Genomic DNA, 18,095 nt, shown 5'->3' with positions numbered 1-18,095 from the left:
GTGACTAATATTTACAATCAGTTGACTAAGTAAAGGACATTACCATCAATAATGGTGATGGGTCTTATCCAGTAAGTTGAAGACTCAAAGCAAAAGTCTGAGGTCTCTTGGAGAAGGGAATTCTGCCTCAAGACAGTTTCGATCTGAGTTTCCAGCCTGCTGCTCTAATCTAGGAATTTCAGACTCAAAAGTACACCCTCAACTCTTGTCTGAGTTTCCACCTGCCAGCCCTAAAGATTTCAAACTCACCAGTCCCCCCCCCACCCCATTGCATAAGCCAATAATGAGCCAATTCCTTAAAATCTCTCTCTCTCTCTCTCTCTACACACACACACGCACACACACACACACACACAGTTCTGTTTCTCTGAAGAATCCTGACTGACACACCCAGTCATCAATCCTAACAGGGCCCTCAGTCTAAATTCTGAGGGTGTACACAGATAATAGGACATCACTGTGGGAAGCCCAACACATCATCTGCAATTTGTAAGCTCACTGGAGGTACATTTGCCAAATGTATCGGAAAATGCCACCATTTCAGCATGACGCTGTTCTCCACTGTGGTTAAACAGATAAACTTTGTAAATTTAAAATTGAGTTACTTAACCAATCCATTGCTTCCAGCAATTAAAAGACCAGCTGTGAACTCCAGCTAACATAGTTTCTTCAATAGCTGTAAGACCACAATGCTTATTTTCAGGCCAGATTGCTTACATTTTAGTCTCATTTATAAACCACTTTTTTTCTCGTTGAAATCCTGTTTTTATTTTCTTTGGGTATATACCCAGAAGTGCAATTGCTGGATATGATAAATCTATTTTTAATTTTTTGAGGAACCATTTTTTAATATCCCGGTTTGTATTAAGGGGGACATTCGTTTTCGGTAGTGCTGTAGCCCACAGAACATATTGCAGGGATAGATTGAATTCACGCTAAAAAAGTCTTTAATTACTGCATAAGGAATGACCATAGTTGAGTGTAGAAATTAAGCTTGAATTTTAAGCCAAATTTCCATGAAGATTATGAATAATATTAAAGCTGCAAATGTGTCAATGTTTCTTTATTGAGCCAATACGTAAGATTTGTTTGGAAGGCATCCATGTTTTGTTTTAAGCACCTCTTCCTCTGTCTTTGCAGCTGCTCTGCAAGAATGTAATTCACCACAAGACCCCTTTGGACCACTGCTCCTTCCATCATTTCTCTCCTTTCCCATCTTTTTCTCCCACTGTCTCCCCCACCAGCCTCTCATAGCCTCTCCCATCTTCAATATGTGGGATGGGTCCTTCTTAATAGCACTTTCCAAGCCTTTAAAATGAAAGCTATCTGTATTTCAAAGATTTTATTTATTTATTTGACAGAGAGAGACACAGCGAGAGAGGGAACACAAGCAAGGGGAGTGGGAGACGGAGAAGCAGTTTTCCCGCTGAGCAGGGAGCTTGATGCGGGACTCGATCCCAGGACCCTGGGATCATGACCTGAGCTGAAGGCAGACGCTTAACGACTGAGCCACCCAGGTGCCCTGAAAGCTATCCGTACTTCAAACAACATACTATGTTTTGAGCTGAAAGTCTCTCTCTGAAAGACTATGTTCAGGGAATGGACCGTTAGCTAAAATATGTTCTAACTAATATCCTACTTTTCACAGTTAGGACGAGAGCTAGGGCTCTGGCCAGAATGGAAGCTCCCATAAGAAAAAGGGGTTATGGGGGGTGGGAGGGATGGGGTGGCTGGGTGATAGACATTGGGGAGGGTATGTGCTATGGTGAGCACTGTGAATTGTGCAAGACTGTTAAATCACAGATTTATACCTCTGAAACAAATAATACATTATATGTTTTAAAAAGAAGAAGAAGAAGAAGATAGCAGGAGGGGAAGAATGAAGGGGGGGAAATCGGAGGGGGAGATGAACCATGAGAGACGATGGACTCTGAAAAACAAACTGAGGGTTCTAGAGGGGAGGGGGGTTGGGGGATGGGTTAGCCTGGTGATGGGTATTAAAGGGCACGTTCTGCATGGAGCACTGGGTGTTATATGCAAATAATGAATCATGGAACACTACATCAAAAACTAATGATGTAATGTATGGTGATTAACATAACATAATAATAAAAAAATAAAAATAAATTAAAAAAAGTAAAGCAAACTATGTCACACTTACTCTCAAAACTCTAAAAAAAAAAAAAAAAAGAAAAGAAAAAGGAGTTATTTCTTACTATTTAATGTACATTTAAATTTCCCCTGTCATTCAAATACAACATTATCATGAGCTGTAGTGACTGGATAGCAAATATCTTTACATTTATCAACATTAACATGTCATTCTAGAACATTCTATGTATCAGGCAATGCACATTACATTTGTAATATTACAATTATAATCCCTTTATGAATGATGGGACAAGCCCGATATAAGGTTGGGGGAGCTGGTGCATATGGAAAGAAAACAAGGCTTGGGAAAATGTTGTGGTCTTTTAAATTGGGTAAATATTTTCAAATTCATGAAAGAGAATACAGAGCAACCTTGAAGGGCTGATGCAAATGTGAACTATTTGAACTCATCAGAGAAGAACATAATGTGTCTCCAAGCAGTAGGCAGCTCTAAGCCTGGACAGGTAGGACAGGTTCTGAGGTTGGGGGTTGAGTTTAAAGAACCAGTAAAGATGCAGTAGAAAACTAAAGAAGAGGAAATGAAGGAGAGAGAAACCCATTCTCCTAGATGGCTCTTTCTGAAAGCCTTCCTGTCCTGCCACACTCTTTATGTGAGCCACAGGCTTACCATAACGTGAAATTATTATTTCCATGTCTTTCACTTGAGTGCCATCCCTGGGCTGGGAGCTCTATGAGGGCAGTAATCTTGTTAATCTTGTTCATCACTGTCACCCTCAGAGCAGTGCCCAGCACATTACTGTTGGACTGATGAATGATCGATGAATGTTGGCATGATGAATCCATGAAGGATGGGTTAATTAGTTGATTGCATGAATGAAAAACTGAAAGAAAGAACTGATTTGCTTCATGGGAGAAGCAATAGAACCCAGTGGATGAGCTTGGCAGATGGGAAGATTCGTATCCAAGTTTGGGCTTCACTGCATATTCCTATGTGTGGTCAAGAGACTTAACTTCACCTATCCTCATTGCTTCGTTCATAAATTGGGTAACACGCCCTCGCCTTTTCAGTGGCCACAAAGATAAAGAGGCTGTCTCACGTGAAGTGAGTAGCATGGTACTTGTATTAGTTACCTATTGCTGTGTAACAAATCACCCCCGAGCATAACAGCTGGTATTATGGTGAGGTATTCATTACCTCACCAGTCCTGTGGGCCAGGAGTCTGGGAGCAGCTAGGCTGGGTCTCTCACCCTCCTGCAACCAAGGCATCAGCTGAGCTACAGCCATCCCTAGGGGCATTCCCAGGGTCCGCTCCCAAGCTCTCACAACAAACTCTCTGGGGGCTGTCTCCTTAACATGGCAGCCAACTTCCCCCAGAGTGAGCAATCCAAGAGGCAGCTAGAGAGAAAGTTCCAAACAAGTCACAGTCTTTTTCTAGCATAATCTCAGAAGTGACGCCCATCACTTTAACCATATTCTGTCTGTTGGAAGTGCTTACACTCAAGAAGATGAGATCACAGAGGAGGAGGGGTCCGTGGGGCCATCTTAAGGTCTGCTACCACAAAACCTGAGTGTGGTAATAATACCACAGCTAACATTTAACCTGCTTTCCTATCTGCCAGGAAGAGTACTCCACGTACTTTATGGATTCAGTTCTCACACAGTGCTGTGAGGGAGGTCAAATAGTCAGCCTCATTTAGAGGATGAGGGAGCTGAGGAAGGAGAGTTTAGGTGAGCGTGTAGCATCCTCAGCTTTCAAAACATGCCCATCAGAACCTGTGGTCTTAACCTCAGTGCTTAACTTCCTCTGAGAGAAGAGTTTCATAAATGGTAGCTGTTGTCATGAAATGCAAGGACAGTGAGCGTAGAGAATATTCAAAGAGCAGGATGCGAGGAAGAGCCCAGGAGATGGGCAGCTTGATTCATGAAACAGAGACAGGAGCTGCAATTTCGCATTCAGCAAAAAAAAGCACAGCGATTTCCTGCAGGTAGAGTCCGGGGCTGAGGGCCACCAAGGGAGCATCTTGGAGGTTAAAAGGCATGGGTTAGATGCAGAAAAGGAAGAATCTTGCTAAAGCATCCGAGGCTTACAACGGACAGTGGCCAAGACAGGATGCCCGCGCGAGACTCGTGGAGACTTAAACATCTGCCCCCAACCAAAACATACGCTGTGATTGTTTTTTTTCCTAACGTGAAGGCTGTTAGGGTAAAAGTTTTGGCCTGGAATTCCCAGACTGAGTTACTACTTTTGGCTAGAGGGAAAAAAAAGAGCATTTACTGAAATGATACGCAGCCTTTCATCTGTTTTCCTGCATTTAAAAATATTGTTTAAAAAAAGATCTGTGACTCAAGAGCCAAGTTTGCATCACATCCCTGGAAATGAGGTTATGCTCTGCATGTGACACCTGGCAAATTGTCCCACCACATTCTAGCAAAAACAAGTTGTTAAAAAATGAAGGAGCAGCCTCTCTCATCTAAACCAAACATACGGTCAGAACATTTGGTTAGAGGACAGGAAACAGCAGATAAAGGTAATTTCATTTGGACTCATGCTCGCTGGCTCCATCCATATGGAGAGTTACAAAGGAAGCCACAGCGGGTGTTCAGATAATCAACCAATAGACTTAACAGAGCCATCAGAGTAAGTGGGTCGCTGAATTTTTCAAGGAAAGAGGAAAAAAAAAAACCAAAAAACTGATTTCTTTACCATTCTCGAACTCTGGGCCAGAACATGGAGTGCAGAAGTATGAATAACACATAACAAGCTCTTATACTCGCGAAGTGTGACTCCCTTTGAGAAACGCAGTGTGAATTTTTTAAACTGGAGAATGAATTCTTTTGAGGGTGACTATATCGCATTCGTAAGTATTGTTCAATTTAGGAAAGGATTCTTGTTATGATGTCAGAGTTCCCATCCCTCAGATGTTTGCTAGGAATCATGGCATTGTAAGGTTTGGGAGGCCAGAGTAGATCTGGGAAGGGCTGACTGGGGAATAGGACCGGGGAAGGGGTCCCCTTGCCACTAGGACATAATTTTACTTGATCATACTTCTGATTGGTGAGAAATAAGGTTGGGACAAGGATCCGGCTGGATGCAAAATGGAATTTGCTTCTTTCCCTAATTAATGGCTGTGGTTTGGAAGAGAGAGGAACGAGAAAACCCTCTTTCAGAAGTCCTTACATTGTATATAGTGCATTTCCATCATTCCAGAGAAATCTGAATGAAACTCTTTATACCTGAAGAGTATCTGAGTCAAAGTTCTTGTAAGGAGGTGAGATCTCTGAGGTGTGGAATTCTATGATTTTCTTTGAGTGCTATGAAGTCATGAGTTCACACTTCACCACCTCAGTCCTTATAACACATCCACATACAAACTCTTTGAGAGCAGAGTCCAGTCTATGCCATATTTGCATTCCTCACTCTACCCAAGGTGCTCACTGAATTGCCGTGAATGTTGAATGAGAATTCCTAGCATGTCAGCAGTGAGGGCTTAGATCAGCACGCCCACAGCCTGATACCTACACCTTCCACTTCTCACAACCTGAGTAAATCGGACCCCAAAACAGCAATCAGCAGTATCCAAGGAAGGCGTTATTGGAGTCCTACTTGATCCATGGAAGCATAGATCCATTAATATGGAGCACCGTCATGTTATGCATCATCCTAGGCGCTGAGGATTAAGATAAACAAGACACAATATCTTCCCCAAAAGAGCATTTTTTTACACTAAAAGCATGTTTGGATTGATAAAATTTCTGTTTACATTTCATTTACGAGAAACACACGTGTTGCCTACAGCTATGTACATCTATAGTCAGACAAGCAAGCAAACCAAAAAGCATTCAAAGTCGGTATCACTTACCTAGACAGAGAGTCTGTCGCATCTTTGCAAATGAAGTATAATACATATAAACAGTCGTAGCACAGCCGAAGTGGTAAATATAGACACTTTTCAACAAAGGCTCTCTGACTGAAGACTAGGGTTCTAGATTGATTTTTTCACTTGCTAGGCCCATCAACTCAAGCAAATCATCTCTAAAATGGGTGGATAAAAATTGCCCCACATTCTTGTAGTCTCTGCACTTAGCCTAGAGTAAAACAATAACTACCTCTTGAATAAATCACTGAATAAATACGTGTCTGTGTTACGGAATGTGTTCTCATTCTCTTAGAATACACAGAATGCTGAGAGATAATCCTTTGTAATAATGCATGCTATCACCATGCATTCAACAGATACCCTGTGAGCATCTACTCTATGTCACAACCTGTCCTGGGCACCACGGATCAAGTGATAAGCAGACTGACTCTCTTTGGGGTGATACAGACCATGAGATTATTTCAGGAATCTAGGTGATATTTTTTTTCAAAGATTTCATTTTCAAGTAAACTCCAGCCCCAACGTGGAGCTTGAAATCACAATCCCGAGATCAAGAGTCGAATGCTCCACCAACTAAGCCAGCTGGGTGCCCCTCTAGGTAATATTTTTAAAAGACTTAGATAATATACAGTCTGGCCCTGGGATGGATTCATCATCCTGCCTCATGAGTGGGAAATGATACTATTGTGATACAATAATTTTACTTCCAATTTCTTCCAATCCTCTTTGTTTCTTCTATATTATTTTTTGGTCAAGCCATGGCATTGGAATAATCCTTTTCAAGAGTGATATTAAAATATATTTTACAAACAGTACAGCTTTAGCAATAACCTGACAGGGCACAGACCATGAAGCTAAGGCCCAGTCCTGGATGTAATCTCTTTAGACACTGGATTTTGAGGAGTTTTGAGAAGGTGGGGGGCAGGGGCTGTAGTAGCAGGGTGATGGAAGGGTTCAGGCTCAGGACAGTATTTACCCACCTACCAAAGCTGTGAGGTAGTATTTCAACAATGCCACAAAGGGCCCAGCTGTGCCAGATGCTAAATAAAGCATCTACATACCTAGTCTCTGGCTACTACAGAGCTCCATGCAATGCTAAGCCTTAGCAACACTTACTCTGCTTCCGTATACCCTACAACATAAAACTGGTCACCCATATAACCCACATTTCAAAGGGGCCCTGTGTGGACTTGTATATAAGCTCCTGATCCTTGTTAAAATGGCAGCTTCTAGTTTATGCCATCCCTAAGATTGGGTAGAAACAAAAGACCCTTTGCTGTTTCCCATTCTCCCTGGACATAGCAGTTTAAACCTTTTATGCTTACTTTCATAGTGATTACACCCGTGGGCCTAGTCATGTGGATTTCCCAAAATGGCAAGAAGCTAACATTTCGGTCACTGTTATATCTTGTTTATGTGGATTGTTACTTGTTTAATAAAATAGCTTGGATTGCTTCTGGTTGTTTGGAGTAGAACAAAGAATTAAGGAGAGCAAAAAATCTTGTTCATCTTTAGTTCGAAATGAGAGAAGTTAACCTTGCTGTTAAGCATGGGGGGATACCTGGAGAGCATAGAGGGTTCAAGTGAAGGAGAGACTTAGTGAAAAGACAGGGGTCCAAGGCAAGAAGGCCTCTTCATGAGGGTATGCAGCCTGGGGGGGGGGGGCGGGGGGCCTGCTCTACTGATAGTTTGAGGAAAAGTCCCCTGAGCTTTCAACTGAGAAAGACCAGGAGGACAAGAAAGAATTGTGAAGAAAGAGCATGTAGAAAACAGTCCTGTTCATTTGGACCTCTGGTTTTTGTTCCAGATTAATGGTCAATTATACCATTAACTCACTAAGCATAATGAAAAGGTTTTGATAATGCTGACAAAATGGAGAAGGTGGGAATTTTAACCTATTGATATAAATTAGTTGCCCTCTTCTCTGTTCTTTTCTTCCTTGTTCTCTTCCTACACCCCACCCTCCCCCAGCCCTTCTTCCCTTTTTTCCCCTCTCTCTTCTCTCTCCTGTCTCCTTCCTCTGAAGGAAGGAAAGGCTATTCAGTTGACTCCCACAGGGCTTACTGCAACTACCCACACAGTACTCTGTGTTCTCCAGAAATTAAATCTCACCAGTAACCTACATGAATCTACCACCAAATGCCTCTCAACAGGCAACTGCAATATTTGGAAAGACTGTCCCATTTGCCAGCTCTACCCATGCCCCACTTGACAACCCAAACCCCAACAGACACATGAAGACAACCTTCAGGTACAAGGTTCAGCTAAGAAGTAATCCACGACTTAATGATTTTTAGAGTATAACAGACCATCAGTGGTCTCAGCCCCATTTCCCCATTTTCTAGCTTAATACCTATCATGGAGGAAGCATCCAGAGGAAAAAAAAATCTTGGATGAATGATGATAAATTCATAAATGCAGACTAAAAATAGAGAGTATAAATGTATACTTTCTACGATATCACACTTCCAGGGAGTAGCTTCAGTTTCCTGGGCAGTTTCACAACAAAAGTTAATTGGCTTTATCAAGTTTTATCTCTCACCCCATGACCACTTTCGCAACAGATCATCTATTAACAGAGGAGAGTTACACATAGCGATGAGCAATAAGCAAAAAAGCCCGATTCATTCATTTTTTTCCCTCAGCCAACATGAATCACATCAAATGCTGTGTTGTGTGTGAGGCGTACAACTGTAAGCAAGATAGAATCAGCCTGTGCCCTTGAAGAGCGAACCTTCTGTTGGATGCTTAAGCTGCTCAGACTGGAATGGGCCAGACTATAGCTTATTATTCAAAACTTTAATTACTACGGGTCACGGTGAGTCACTGTCTCTGGCTGAAAACTGTAGAGATTAAAGTCATGAATGCTAAAGTTCTACGGCATGCACATAGCGGGTAGCACATCTGAAACATCTGGGAAGATGGGCTTCTCTTCTTCCTAGAATCGATGTCACTTCCTTATATTGGGGAGGCAGTTGTACATGCATCTTAACTTTCTGGTCCATAAAAGAATAACTGAGAACTTATAATTTGCTTCAGTTTTCCCTAGAACAACAATTAAAGAGAACCCTGAAGCTCAAATCACTGGCCTATATTCAGGAGAGTGCATGCTATCACTTACTTTTCCCCAAAATGGACATAATTTCGTGTTGTTTGTACCACAGGCATAAGCCCCAGTGTTCTCTGGAAACAACAGCTAACATGTGGAAGTCAGCTCATGGGTGCAGTTCATGGCCTGGAACATGGTCAAGTAGCTGCCCATATAGGGCTGGAAAAGACTTGTGGTCGGGACCCACTAGGCAGCCTGCTGCTAGGCCCATGGCAGGGCCTTCCCCTTGCCCAGGGGACCGCCCGTGTGCACAGTGCAGAAGTGGCTTCAGGCCCGACCAAAACAAGCAACCAAAAATCATTATTATAGACTTGTTCATGACATTGATAGACTTGTCCATGAAAGCCAAAATAGGACATCTGAGATCAAGTTGGGGCATTGAGACCAAAATGGAAAAATAAGGGGGTGCGGTGGGGTAGGGAATGGCTGAAAGTCAGTAATCCCAAATCAGAGCTAAGAACCAATCTTGCCACGAAAAGGGAGGCCGGATGCAGAGCCAGAAAAACAAACGTCCAAGAATGGGTTTGTGAACTCCAAGCATGTTTTCGAATTCTTGTGCCCTGACACAAAATGGCAGACGTTGGCAGTATATAGAAAATGTGGGAACAGGTAGAAAACCACTTAGCTTACTTACATGGATAACATGACTTGCATTGGGAAAAATTCTGCATTGTTTCCCATTCTCAACCAATGAACACCCAAGCTACCGTCTTCCCCCCTCACTAAGGCACACTAGACCCACTGTAATCATTAAGAGAGGACTCTTAACTAATGTTAAGAGTATGAATGTAATTTGAAATAGAGGCATACCTAAGAGATGCTATGGGTTTGGTTCCAGACCACCGCCATAAAGCGAGTCAAATGAATCTTTAGGTTTCCCAGTGCACATAAAAGTTATGGTTACACTAAACAGTAGTCCATTTAGTGTGCAATAGCATTATTGCCAAGAAAACATTGAGATTATTTAGTGCATTTTCCATTTTTCCTCTATCTGTGTGGAATCATGTAAGCATTTGAGCACATTTGGTTGCAATTCTTAGTCAGTCATATGGCTGTCCAAGTGATTGAGTCTATGTCCTATTCTTGGATATTCAGCTATTTCCAATTTATTGTTATTGTAAAAGAATGCTGATATGAATGCTCATAAATTCTTGCATGCATCTCTGATGGGTTCCCTAATAAAGTCTTAGAAGTGGATTTCTGTCACGTTGTTTTTTACCATCCCATGGAGATGCTATGTTTTGGATCACTCCTTTTGATAAACGATCACCAATTCAGGTTTCTATAAAATCACATCCCAGCTAGAGTTCATGGCCCCATCGGGCTTCTGTTTGTCTGAGAAGGGAGAAGAAATTCATAGCAGATGCTCCTTTAGATTGCATTCATGTGTAAGTCCTTTTATGGTCATAGATGTTGCCTATCCATTTACAACAGCAAATTCATACTGAGAAACAGTGAGAAAAAAGCCTCTAGAAAACTCCTTGCCTAGAATCTAGCGAGGGGTGAACCCTGCCCACTGTAGCTTTAGTGAGCGTGTGCCTGATATAAAAACCATGGCTAAGCATCATGGGGTCGTGATCATTTGAAGCATTTGGAACCCACATTTTTTTTTAATCTAGGTACAACTGTCAACATTTCCTAATTCCTTGTCTATCCATAGTCAAAATGTGGGCTAAACATTATCTGGAAATTAAGGAAACAGTAGACATACCTTTCTACTCTTGGCTGGTGTCATACGCATACAGGATGGTGCACTTCAAATTTTCCCATTTGGGGTTAGAATTGGGGTCTAGAAACAACCTGCTGGGACCAGTTAATAGGCAGGGGTCTCTCACCATCCACTTTGGCTGTCTCCTGCATCATACCAGTAAGGCTCTGCTGTCTGTGTTAGGGAAAACCTGGGAATTTGACACGTATATAGACCACTAGCAATAATTTCCATTTATCGAGCCCTTCCTTGTTTCAGAAGCTGCATTCCATGCAAGCCGTCACCTGCAATCTTCTCAACAGCCCCAGACACCTATGAGGTGAGTATTGTTTCCTTCGTTGTTCAAGCCAGGTGGGTCGGCTGTAGAATACTAAGACTTGCCATAGAGATTAACACTGGGGCAGATGACAGTGCGTACCACGGAGGCATAAGAAAATGAACAAAATCAACAAAATGAAAGTTGAGAGAATTTAAAACAGAACTTTGGGAAATCTTTAAATGACAGGAAGAGAAAGGCAAGACCACGAAAGTGGCTACAAAGGAGTTAGGGTTAGAGGAGAATCTGAAGACAGTGACAAAGGGGAAGTGATTTTCAAACAACTATCCTCCAATTCCAGAGTAGTACTATGGTACCTAACATACAGCTATGGCTCAAATACAAAGGATTGTTAAGTGGTGGTGAATATCCAGCTCAGATCCGAATAAGGAATTATAGTAATGTCAATTTGCATAATGTGTGTGTGTGTGTGTGTGTGTGCGTGCGCACTCACATGAGCTTCCACAAGAGGTTGCAGGAGTAGAGATGCAGGCAGCTGGGTGGTGTGGAGGATTGACCCCGGCAGGTGCTCGGGTGGAGAAAGAACACAGCAGGGTAGAGATTCTGACGTGGGGGCCCAGGAGTAACATGACGTGGTGCGGGGATGGCCTGCAGGCACAGAGAAGTGAAGCCAGGACAGGGGTAGCACATGGGGAGAAAAGGCAGTGGAAGTGGTGTCTTGAGAGCCAGGGAGCTGGAGGAAGAGGAGACTGTGGTCAGAGTGGCCCACTAGTTTCTGCCCTGGACCTGCCCTGGTGAAACGCCACCTTGCCCGTAAGCCACTCGTGTGACGCAATCTGCAGAAAGTGAGTGAGGAAAGCTAGTGATGCAAGCCAGGGATGCGGGGGGAGCAGTTGTTAGGCAGAGCTGAGGGCCCAGCCATGAGTCACGGGAGCTCGGCCTAGCAGGAGCCCATGGCTGGCGCAAGTTCTAAAAATGTCCGAGGAGACAGTCCACAGACTGCCTTCTCTCTCCCTAAGTGTTTCTGCAAATAAGGGAACAAACATCTTCTCCGGCTTCCAGAGGAACATTCTAAGGCTAAGCTGCTCTCAGTGGGGAGATGCTGACGTCAGAGGCCCTTACGTGTTCCAGTCACTGACGTTTCTTCAAATCTGTGCTAGTGTCTTCCTAAGCTTTTCCAGTTTCCTCAAACGTAGATCACATCTCTCCCGGTCTCCACCCAGCTGCCCAAGGCAGCCTTGGGGGCGGAGGCCCTGGGCGCTGTTCATTAACATTAGGAATTGGCAGTCCTGGCAGGGGAAGGACAGGCTCCCACGGTTCCCTGCAATGCACAGGATCTGAACCACAGACCCAGATCTGAATTTGAATCCTGGCTCTGCTTTTATTACCTTAGGAAATGAAACTGTGAGCCTCCGTTTCGTCATCTGCCAAGTGGAAACAATCCTACTTACTTTACAGAGCCTCGAGTGAGATGAATCATGAGAACATGCAGAGAACACCTGGTGCGTAGTAAGAGCAGGTGACCAGGGACTGCGTCCACCTGTCCCCATCCCATCACTCTTTTTTTTCCTTATATAAGTGCCATGTCCTGGGGTTTCTGTGACTGTGCAGAACATAACGTGTCACCTTATATTCTACTATTAAATTCCTAAGCCTACCAGAAACTCATAGTTTTTGTCCCATGAGTTGATTTTTATGTTCTTTCAACCTCTACCTTTTCCTAGGTGGACTTCGACCTCCTTGCACTTTCTAGACTTCATCTCCCGCTGTTAGATGGTGTTTACCACGGGCAGATAAACTCTTTGGAATACTAGCCCCTGGAACCCCTCGTAAGAATTGCAGACATTAGGTCACAGTCAAATTCCTACACTGCACACTGAGGGCTTTTGTATCTTTCACTCCTTTGGGATTACCATATAAAATTAACTCAATACGAATGCAGATAGCTGTAAGACTGGTTCCTTAAAGTACGTGCATAAACTTGTTCCTTTAGAAATCCAAACATTGCATTTACTTTATAGTATATGTTACAAAGATCATTACTTACTAGGATTATTCAGCTACTCGTCTGTCTCACCACACAGCTACTAGGATGGTAGTTCTCAGATTTTGCTGCACATTGGAATCACTTGGGAATCTTAAGAAAATGCAGGTTTTTCTTTGTCATTCCCACATATTGTGCCTTCATTGATACAGGGTTTCACGTGGCCATCCCCCAGGTGATTCTAATGTACAGCGGAGTTTGGGAACTGCTGTTTGAGGCCAGCATCTACCCAAGAGCCATCATAGATAAGACACTTACATCTGTCTATGTGGGTTTTTATTAATGTTACTCCATTTGAGTTCACTGATTCATTCAATAAGTATCTGGAGAGGCATATATCATTTTATCGCTCTTTGCTTTCTTGCACTGCGTGGATACTGCGTTTTCTACAAATTGAAGATTTGCCAATCCTGCATCGAGCAAGTCTATCCACACCATTTTCCTAACACCATTTGCTCACTCCCCGTCTCTGCATCATATTTTGGTAACTCACACACTATTTCAAACATTTTCATTGCATTACTTCTGTTGTGGTGATCTGTGATTAGCAATCTTTGATGTTACCATTGTCATTTTTGGGGAGCACCACAAACCACACCCATATAAGATGGCAAACTTAATCAATGTGCGTGTTCCGATGGCTTTACCAACCAGCCATTCCTGTCTCTTCCCCTCTCCTCAGGCCTCCCTAGCCCCTGAGACAAAACAAAATTGAAATTTGGCCAATTAATACCCTACAATGACCTCTAAGTGTTCGAGTGAAAGGAAGAGTCACGTGCCTGTCACTTTAAGTCAAAAGCTAGAAATGATTCAGCTTTGTGAGGAAGGCATGATGAAGCCAAGATAGGCCAAAATCTAGGCCTCTTGCACCAAACAGTGAGCCACACTGTGAATGAAAAAGATAAGCTCTTGAAGGAAATTAAAAGTGCTACTCTGTGGACACACAGATGATAAGAAGTGTAACAGGCTCACTGCTAATATGGGGAAAGTGTCAGCGGTCTGGATCGAAGGTCAAACCAGCCACCACATTCCCTTCAGCCAAAGCCTAGCTCAGAGCAAGGCCCTGACTCTCTTCGATTCTATGGAGGCTGAGGGAGGTGAGGAAGGTGCAGGACCAAAGTTGGAAGCCAGCAGAGGTGGGTGCAGGAGATGTAAAGAAAGAAGCTCCCTAACATCAAAGTGCCAAGTGAGGCCGTAGGTGCGGATGGAGAAGCTGCAGCAAGTTCTCCAGGAGATCGAGCTGAGATGATTCAGGAAGGCGGCTACACTGAACAAGATTATCAGTGTAGACAAAGCAACCTTCTATTGGAAGAAGACGCCATCTAGGACTTTCCTGGCTGGAGAGAAGTCAATGCCTGGCTTCAAGGCCACAAAGGACCGGCTGACTCTCTTGTTAGGGGTCCATGCAGCTGGTGACTTTAGGTTGAAGCCAAAGCTCATTCACCATTCCGAAAATCCTAGGCCCCTTAAGAATGATGTGAAGTTGACCCTGCCTGTGCTCTATCAATGGGACAACAAAGCCTGGATGACAGCACGTCTGTTGACAACATGATTTACTGAATATTTCAAGCCCACTGTTGAGAACAACTGCTCAGAAAAAAAGATTCCTTTCAAAATATGACTGCTCATTGACAATGCACATGGTCACCCAAGAACCCTGACGGAGATGGACACCGAGATGAATGTTGGTTTCATGCCCGCAAATACAGCATCCATTCCGCAGGCCATGGATCAAAGAGTCATTTTGGCTTTCAAGTCTTATTATTTAAGAAATACATCTTGTAAGGTTACCACCACTATGAATAATGATTCCTCTGATGGATCTGGGCAAAGTAAATTAAAAACCTTCTCAAAAGGACTCACCATTCTAGATGCCATTAAGAGCATTTGGGATTCATGGGAAGAGATCAAAATATCAACAGGGACAGGAATTTGGAAGAAGGTGATTGCAACCCTCATGGAGGACAGTGAGGGGTTCAAGACTTCAGGGGAGAAAGTCACTGCAGATGTGGTGGGAACAGCAAGAGAACCAGAATTAGAAGTGGAGCCTAAAGATGGGGCTAAACTGCTGTAATTTCATGATCAAACTCAAACAGATGAGGATTTGCTTCTTATGGATGAGCAAAGAAAGCGGTTTCTTGAGTTGGAACCTGCTCCCAGTGAGGATGTGAAGATCGTCAAAATGACAGCAAAGGATTGAGAATAAACTGAGTTGATAAAGCAGCGACAGGGGTTCAGAAGCTGGACTCCAATTTTGAAGAAACTCGACCGTGGGGGAAATGCTATCAAACAGCATCACATGCTACAGAGAAATCATTCCACGTGGCAAACTTCATTGCTGTCTTGTCTTATGAGATTACCACAGACCCCCCCAGCCTTCAGCAACCACTGCCCTGATCAGTAGCACCCATTGACCTCCAGGCAGAACCCCCCACCAGCAAAAAGATTGCAAGTCCCTGAAAGGTCAGATGATGATGAGCATTTTTTAGCAATAACGTATCTTTTCATTAAGAAATGTACATTGTTTTTAGGCATACTCCTATTGTACACTTAATAGACTACCTTAGATTATAAACAACTTTTATATGCCCTGGGAAACCAAAGAATTCATTTGACTCACTTTATTGTTTTATTTGCTTTACTGCAGTAGCCTGGGACCGAACCAGCAATATCTGCAAGATATGCCTGGATAAGACATCAAGAGGTGCGACATTGTTAAAATACATTGTTTTTAGTAGTACTAATGCATCTGCTGTGATTCTCATAATTAGGAAAAGCATCTCAGTTTGAGTTGAAGCATGGAATTTGTTTGCCAAATGGAAAAAAAAATTTTCAATAAAAGATAACCCTTACAAACTATAAGACAGAACAGCCTTTATTTTGTTTTTCTCTCTCAGGGTACTCTGCTTCTGGCCACCTGCAGAAACACGAAAGCAAGCCAAGGGTGTGTGTGTGTATGTGTGTGTGTGTTGTGTGTGTACATAAATTTCATCCAGGGACAGTCAGACTGGCTTATGGCTTGGAAAAGTCACAGTACCCTTTTCAGGCTCCTGATATTCTGTTCCTCTCCATATGCTCGTCCTCTGCCACCCACCCCCGTCCCTTTTCACCTCCCATTTCTCTCTCCCTAATCCCTACTCTTTGTAGAACTGGCAGAGCCCTCCTCAGGTGAGGGATTCTGGAATGGTTGCCCACATCTTTCAGACTTCTTTATATGACTAAGTGTGGCTGCAGAATGAAGTGTTAAAATAAATTTAATATAAGCTTTGGAGCCAAAAGGACCTGTTAATTTAGATATTTAACTTTCTCACGAGCTGGGGACCTAGCTGCTTAGGAGAATCATTTGAAGAATTAAAAAAAAAAGAAATTAAGAAAGAAGAAAGAAAGAAGAAAGAAAGGAAGAAAGAAAAAGAAAGAAAGAAAGAAAGAAAGAAAGAAAGAAAGAAAGAAAGAAAGAAAGAAAGAAAGAAAGAAGGAAAGAAAAGAGAGAGAAAAGAAATAACAGTAATGAGCAATGGCAGGGCCCCACTTCCATAGACTGACTCATTAGGTTTGGGTGGAGTCCAAATTTAGGGCATTTGTGTTTTACCTTTGTTGTTGGCTGTCGTAAGCTCTTTAGATACTCTAATGCGGAACTTGAGATAAGTGTTGAAAGGAAAATGTAACATATTGTCAGGCAGAGATGGCTCAAGGCAGGTAACGATTTTGGCAAATCCACATGAAGGCAAGAACATTCACGCCTTTAGCTATAATATGAATTTTGGCTACGTGTATGAAAACTTTGCATCTGTGAAATGTAATCAATTCAGATCAGTGATCATTGAGTTAGTATTTGCTGTGCACCTTGGCGCTGCTTGCTCTCGTTAATCCCTCCGTTACAGCTGTCCGTTCAGTCTGCTGCTCCTCCCATGACTGAATTCTTGATGCCAATGGCCTCATCTTTCTTTGTGCCTTCAGGGTCTGCACAATAGAGTCCCGGGCACAGTTGGGGCTCCCTGACTGCTTATAGACTGAATGCAGAAGTGAGCAAGCAAATGGAATGCTGAGTACCAAGGAGCTTGCAGGAAGAGATACAACCTGGTTCCTGTTTTCATGGAATTTGTCATCTAGTGTGAGTCATATGATATTATGCCCCAAAACAATTTGAATACAATATGGGGTACCCTCCCGTGGACAACCCAAATGGCTCACACACTTGCTGAAGCAACTGAGAGGAGCTACCTTGGAATGGTTGAGAAGGGGAAGGATCAACATTGGACTACAGGGTTAAGGATAGAAGACTTTGTGCAGGAAATGCAACCAAAGCCGGGTCTGGAAGTTGTGGCAAAGTTTGAGGCATGAGATGTGGAGCAGGCGCTCTGTTATGTGAGAATTAAATGTGTGGAGAGGAAACGGATGGGTGCGATGTAGAAGCATCTGAAGGAGGAGCTTGTTGTCCATGTGGTACGCAATAGTCACAGGGGCTTCCGAGAAATCACATGACAATCAACTCTGGATGAGTGGGACTTGCTCACCACCCTACTCCTAGTTTCTAGAAGAGGTGGGTCTTATGGGAGTTAATAAAGATTTGTTGAATACAGGGCGCCTGGGTGGCTCAGTCGTTAAGCGTCTGCCTTCGGCTCAGGTCATGATCCCAGGGTCCTGGGATCGAGTCCCACATCGGGCTCCCTGCTCAGCGGGAAGCCTGCTTCTCCCTCTCCCACTCCCCCTGCTTGTGATCCTGCTCTCGCCATCTCTCTCTCTGTCAAATAAATAAATAAAATCTTTAAAAAAAAAAAAAAAAAAAAAAAAGATTTGTTGAATACATAAATGAATACATAAATGTATTCAACAAATCATAAATGACAAATGGGGAAGAAATTAAAAAAATAAATAAATAACCCACGTGTCCATTGACAGATGAATGGATAATAAAGCTGTGGTACATATATACAATGGAATATTACTCAGCCATAAGAAAGAATGA

At 43.0% G+C, this 18,095-nt stretch overlaps 1 long non-coding RNA gene across 3 annotated transcripts in view; it reads right to left on the bottom strand.

The window, feature by feature from the left end:
* LOC118527507 (uncharacterized) overlaps positions 1-18,095 on the bottom strand; it is a 95,799-nt gene that overhangs the window by 66,407 nt on the left and 11,297 nt on the right. The window lies entirely within an intron of this gene.

Source organism: Halichoerus grypus, chromosome 7 (genome assembly GCF_964656455.1).
Source record: "Halichoerus grypus chromosome 7, mHalGry1.hap1.1, whole genome shotgun sequence".
Lineage (NCBI taxonomy): Eukaryota > Metazoa > Chordata > Mammalia > Carnivora > Phocidae > Halichoerus > Halichoerus grypus.
The sequence above is the reverse complement of the archived record's forward strand: the minus strand, read 5'-3'. Positions and strand labels throughout refer to the sequence as shown.